The following is a 6,957-nucleotide window of genomic DNA, read 5'->3' as shown; positions in this document are numbered from 1 at the left end:
TCAGGACTGTTCTGTTCTGGCTTAGAAAAAGTAGAAAATGAGATTTAATTATGGTAATAAATCATTTTAATACCCAATAGATAATCTTCCTTGTCTTTCAACAAAACAGTCATAAATGAAGGGCTACCACGACTTATTTATTAAGGCAAAAGGTTGAAAGTTTTCCAGCAAATTAATGTTTTAAGAAAAATTAAGTCTCAAATACTTTTAATGCTTTTCTAAATGTGCCTCAATTGTTGATAAACTCAAAACTCTCTTCAAAATGCACAAATGTCATCTGCAGGACACCAGCGCCAAACTCGTCACGATGGTCAGCAAAGTTGTGCAGTTTCCCGTCTCTTACACGGGGTGGCACAATATAGCTGGAAATCTATCAAGTGTTCAAATGTAACCTAGAAAACAAGCAAACAAGAGGTCAGAGCCAACTACTAGAGAATGTTGAATAATTCTATTTTTAAACATCAGACAATTGCAAATATAAGCAGATTCTCACATGAAAGCTTTACCAAAGAGAACAGGCTTGAAGGAATGTCTGTCGCATTGCACTGTCGCATGAATTTTGTCCTGTACATGGGAAAAATCAACTGATACACCATTTCGTGTCTGAAATAATTCACAATTAACCTTTAAATAGAAAATAGTAATCAAAAGCAACAGAATACCAAAACATTCTTTTCCCATTTTGCTTATTAAACAAACTTTCTAGTAATATATAAAACAAAACAAAACAAAAAACAACTCGATTAAAAATGCCCCCCCCCCTCAAGTGGTTCAAGCAACAGCTCAGAAATGTTGGCATTTTAAAACATTCATTTGAAAGTCTGTCTCTGTGGGGTTATGTGTAGATACTACATTTGTATAAAATTCCTCCTTGCCATTTTCCCTATACAGAAAGTACGAATACTGGTGTTTTTTTCCAATTTTATCTTGCCCTTTTTTGATTATAAGGGCTTCGGGCTGCAGTTTACTTCTGCTTTTGTAGTGCATGCACATAATTTGGCTCCTATCTCAGGCAACTGTGGTACAAAATGACAAGAGCAACGCATTATAGAGTAGTAGCTTTCAGATGTGTGGACGGGAAGTAGGTAGTGTGTAATATTTTGCCTCACTTCTGATATTCCTGTTGGCTACATCATTACCTCTTTAAAGCCATTCTGTTGGCATCAGTTGTCACGCTACTGTAGCTAGCTGAGTTTCATAGTTGCATCGCCTTTGCATACCATGGGGTGAATTATTGCGCAGAAAGTGACCCTTACCACAGTCCTTCTATGTCTCTGTGTACTTTCTCCCAAGCTTCTCTGACCTGCTTCACATACAACCCATGATGCTGTAGTGGACTAGTTCCTCTTGAGCAGACTTACACTTCACACCTCCTAGCCCTCCTCCCTGACATTTTACCTTTTTCTATCTGAACAAATACCTCGTTGTTGAAAAGAAGTCAAGGCCTAAGTCAGGTCTAAGTGAAGATCTTATGTTTGGAAGTCCAAAAATACAAAGAATGAGCATCTTTCATAACAGTCAAACCAAACCCCAGACCTTTGCCATTTCCAGGATATAGCTATTATCTACATAGAAAAGAGAACCTGTTTATCCTCTGTGTGTATGATTTTTGGGGTTTTTTTAATATATTTTTCCTATCAGAGAGTATTGCAGTTTGTTGGGTACAAACAGCCATACTGGTATGAGAGAAAGCAAGAGCCAGCTTGCTAGGCATGAGAGTCTTCATGTCTGCACTTGTGTGTGTGTGTGTGCGTGCGCGCGCACGGAGCGGATATTATGACTATCTTGTTTATGGAAGTTGTTGCACCTCTGCTATGAGGGCAGGCTGAGAGAGTTGGGGTTGTTCAGCCTGGAGAAGAGAAGGCTCCGGGGAGACCTTATAGCAGCCTTCCAGTACCTAAAGGGGGCCTACAGGAAGCATGGGGAGGGACTCTTTATCAGGGAGTGTAATGATAGGACAACAGGTAACGGTTTTAAACTGAAAAAGGAGAGATTTAGATGAGATATTAGTAAGAAATTCTTTACTGTGAGGGTGGTGAGGCACTGGAACAGGTTGCCCAGGGAAGTTGTGGGTGCCCCATCCCTGGCGGTGTTCAAGGCCAGGCTGGATGGGGCTTTGAGCAGCCTGGTCTAGTGGGAGGTGTCCCTGCCCAGGGCGGGGGGGTTGCAACTAGATGACCTTTAAGGTCCCTTCCAATGCAAACCATTCTATGATTTTATGTTCTTCATTAGTATTTAAATAAGATTTCTGTATCTGCAAGTGAAAGGTTCTAAATACATTGCTATTTATACCATATTTGCTAAATACTATGCCCTCAAGAAAAAAAGGTATCAATCCTAAATTTCACTTTGGTTGAAAACTGAGGGACCCATTAACTGTGGGAATAATATTGAAAAATAAAAGTAATGTTCCCTTGAACACCTCCAGGGATGGGGCACCCACAGCTTCCCCGGGCAACCTGTTCCAGTGCCTCACCAGGTGCACCAGTAGAATTGCAGACAAGCGTGTGGCTGTATACGATCAACTCACATTTCTTAATTTGTACAAGAAAGTCTGCCTATCTCAGAAAAAGGACATAGTTACACATAGTCACAGATGACTGCTATTTTCAGAGGGTATTTTCTTCATACGTATTTTTGACATGGTAAACGTTCTTATCTTACTGTATCTCATAAAAAATGTCCGATCTTTGCCATTTGCTGTATCAGCTTAATGTCTACCATAATGCTGTGTTAATAATATCATTTTTTATCACATTGCGGTCAGAATCCAATATCAAGTGTGGATGAATCACACCAGGAAAATATTTATGCATAATCAAAAAATTTGCAACTTCCATCATATGGAACTGTTGAATTCTCAATTTGCGTTTCTGTGTGTTCTGATGGCCAGGCTGTTATTCATACTTGCATGCAGTATGAATTCAGTGATACTTGGTTCAGCTCACTTCTTACAGTTTCTGAAAAAAACATGAAGTACCCTGTTACATGGATAGAAGATATCTGTGCTGGTTGAGCTTGAGGGGAAAACTGGGTACAATTATATATTCTTTTAATTATTCATGACTTGGGTCTGAAGTGAATGTGTATACGTTTTTCACTTATTCACTTTATAAAATTCAAAACTAAGCCCAGAAGCAGTTTTATTCTTGGCAGCGTGACAAGTTTCCTTTCCTCAACGAACCAGTCAAAGGAATTGTTCCTCAGAGAGTTTGTCATCCTCACGTATCCCAGAGAGTCGGGAGGGGAGCTGGCATTCATTACACCCCCCCATCATACACGCCTGTGCGCTCCCTCCCTCTTTCCCTTTTTCCCCTCTCTGACTATGACAACAAGCCCATCTCAGAGGACTGTGTTTGTACCTAACATGTGGTTTCATTTGTGTAGCTGATTTGTAGTTTATTAATCTAGAAAGCATTGCCCAGTTCTGGTAAGGACAACATATCCATCCATATTCCGCTTATTCTGCCTCCTATCCCCAGCGCAACACACAATTTAGAGAAGGGGAATTTGCTCTGTTTTGAGGAACAACTAGAGCAAAAGCAGCTCAGGAGCCAAAGCTGATGTAAACATACATTAGGAAATTGTTTTGATCTGGCCCATCAGGCTGCTGGCAATGCACTGTGCTTCCTTGGGAGACATGCAAATTTATGGGACACAACTTGACATGATTAAGGCAATGCATACAGAAGAGGTAGTTGCCCTTTGGCAAGAGAATGATGTCAAGAACCAATGATTCTTTACATTCTTGGCAGTGCAGGTAGGATCATGAAATAAGGGGCCTCTTGCAGATTCATTATAATTTAGGTGTTGGGTTGGGTATTTTTTAAACTTTGTTTTCCCAGCTTTTATGGTTGTATTACTATTAATTGTTTGTCTTGCAGGGGAACCTAAGGACAACAGTCAATTTGTAGTCTTCAAAACCTAAATCTCTTATCTGCTGATATTGTGATAGTTTATGGTAGCTTGTTGAGTCTGGAGAGGGGGCGGGAAAAAAAAAGTAAAGAGGAGTTAAAATAATGCCACAGGGAGGCATCAACTTCTGCTATTCACTCACAGCAGTGGGGTTCTTCACTTCGAAATTTAATTATCAGAGACACTGACACTCCTTGTTGACAGACATGTGCTCAAAACTCATCCACATGCCTGAGTGTAATCAGATTCATCTTGTACCAGGGTTAATGAGAAATTACTGATCACTACCTGGGAATTTGGGGGTAAGAACAGCTGAACTTAAGGTGAAAGACTCCATATCCTATTACTACTCCCCTGAGTCAGCCTAGCAAATAGCTAACTGTAATATCTTAATTAACCATGTGTTAGAATCAACCTTATTCTCCCTTGCAAGCTGTACACATTGCTAATTACATTAGGTAAGCACACAAGAGCACAAGGGAAGCAGGCATTAGTGCTGTGGTGGGGCAGTTACGTTTCCTACTGTACTGTATAGCAAAGCAAGTCTGGTGGTACTGGGGTGATGTTGAAACAGCACCCTTTCATTTAATGCAAACGTAAGGGTAAGGGGAACCATACTGTTTATATGCTGGAGAATATTACCCTTCCAGCCTCCTGGACAAAACAGGCACAACAGACAAAGGAGGCTGTCTTTGCATTCCCTTCCCTTGTTAGGTTTGGCAAATGAAAAAACTAGCAGGTAGAGCACAAAGCACGCAGCTCTGGAAGCTGCCATCTTTCATATGCTTGCTATACAGAGAGCCTCCGACACGCGTTCGGCTGCTTTAAATGCTCATGAGCCCCAGTGTCAATGTGGCCTTGCTGTGCTGGGTGTGCAGCAAGAGGGAAGAGGAAGCGTGATTGGAGTGTGTTGTAATTCCGGCTGTGCACAGCTGGCATATGATTCATCAGGGACTTGTACCATCTGGTACAGATGAGAGTCTATCATGTTACACAGTGTCTTTATCAGAAACGGGGACTTGGAAGAACATCACAAAGCTATGATTAGTTTGCTGCTGCAAATTTAACTTTTGAACTACAAACCTCATATGGAGAGGCTGACAACTTCCAACACTCACATTCTCCAGTTTGTCCAATGCATAGCTGATAAATAGTTCATTATCTAGGTTCTGATAGTTGAATACAACTTTAAAAAGTGTGTAATTTCTTGTGGTTTTTTAGATATAACAAAATATAGACCCAAAGTCCTTTTTAGAGCTAAAATGCTTCAAATTTGTTTTTTCCATCCCTCTCCATCAGTACACAATTTCTTTGACATTTCCTCCACTGATACCGGTCACGTTCTTCTTTAAATCCATTTGTGGTTCTCTGTTGCTTTATGTATTAAATGCAATTTTTTGAAGTAATTCCCATGTAAGCTTTCTCTGTCAGTCCCTGGCCCTTCATCTCTAAGCTTTTATTCAGTTAGGATGATACTTAGATTTTATCCTAGCCATTAATTTTAATTTTCAAACAGTATTTTTTGAAGATTAGCTAAATTAAATCATTTTTGCAATTAGTGTCAAATTAATCCATAATGGAAGGTAGATAATGGCAGAGATGGAGTCTCCTAGATTTTGACAGATACCCTCATTGGGTTTAATGTTTTGTATAATATCTCCTTAAGTGAGCAAAGAGCTCGCCTTGATGACTTCCTTCCCTCACACCTAGTCTGCCGGTCACATAGAAGTAATATCTTTGATTACGGGGAAAACTAAATCTCTTTTTACATTTCTGAATTCTGCGAGGGAGTGTTGTTAACCCTGATTGTATTAAAAAACATGTTTTGCCATTTTCAGGCCTTATCTGTGGCACTTGATAGCTGAACCTCCATGGACTGTAACATAAAAAGTCTACCACAAATATATTTTTTTGTATTTGATTTAATAGAGATAGGTGAAAAAGAAGCCAAACGATCAGTTTAACTGGTGGAAATCAAGAGATAGTAATCTCCAGTAGACAGACTAGTGGAGAGAAGGAGGCTGAAAATGGGATAACAAAACCAGTCATCTCAGGATCGCTTCCTGAATCAACAAGACTTGAGTCTGAACATACCTCAGTATCTTAACACTTTGTACTTTAGACTGATTAAAGCGAAAGGAAGCAAACACACTGGTACTTCTGTTAGGCTCATTTGAGTGTTTAGCTATAGACACATCTGTGCCCAAAGTGCTTTAATTTGAGGTACCTGATTCTGAGCACACCTTCAGCTCTGACCTGTGATTGAAGTCAGCTTGACTTTCTCCAATGATTAAATGCTTACTCTTGTCTGCACTGGGCCCTTGGTCGCTTTCATTTTCTAAGATTTTTTTCTTTTTAAATAATGAGGAACATGGCTGTAATTGTTCATTTGTTCTGGCATCATATAGCATCACTTAAGTGATTGGTTTAAGCAAAAACTTCTTTTTGTGCCTGATCTGGCCTGCCTGACTTCAGTGACAGTTTTGTTTAAAGTAGTAGTGTGTTAAGAATTACTGTGATTCAGGAATAGACCAAGAATTTCTGAACACCATCTCTGAAGTTCGAGAAGATAAGTAAACAGTTCTGTTTTGTTATTGTTTACTGGTTATTTTTTACTGGTTTTGGATGAGCTTTCCTCACATACTCTGTAGATGTACTTTGGGCTTGGTGACATCCTACTAGTCTAGCAAAATTCTCACAGAATACTAATAGAGCCGGGTAACAAAAATCAACAACAAAAAAAGAAAGCAAACAAAAGAGCCCAAGAAACCAAGCACCAAAAAAAACCCCAAACATTAGCTACTGCTATCACAAGTAAACACATAAACTTTTGAGATCGTAGGAATTAAACACAGAAGATACTCATGGATAAAATTAAAGAACTGAAGTCCTTAAGGGATAGCGAGACCTTCAGCAAGCAAACAAGATTTTACCTTTCTGCATGTATAAGGGCCCCAATTTGTGATGCATCTCGGCTGTTGCTGCTGAAGTTACCAGGCCTCGTTGCAGCTTTCTTGCCAGGCTGTGACACAGGCTGTAGAA

Source organism: Chroicocephalus ridibundus, chromosome 9, assembly GCF_963924245.1.
Source record: "Chroicocephalus ridibundus chromosome 9, bChrRid1.1, whole genome shotgun sequence".
In the NCBI taxonomy this organism is placed as follows: Eukaryota; Metazoa; Chordata; class Aves; order Charadriiformes; family Laridae; genus Chroicocephalus; species Chroicocephalus ridibundus.
Note: the sequence above shows the minus strand (reverse complement) of the source record.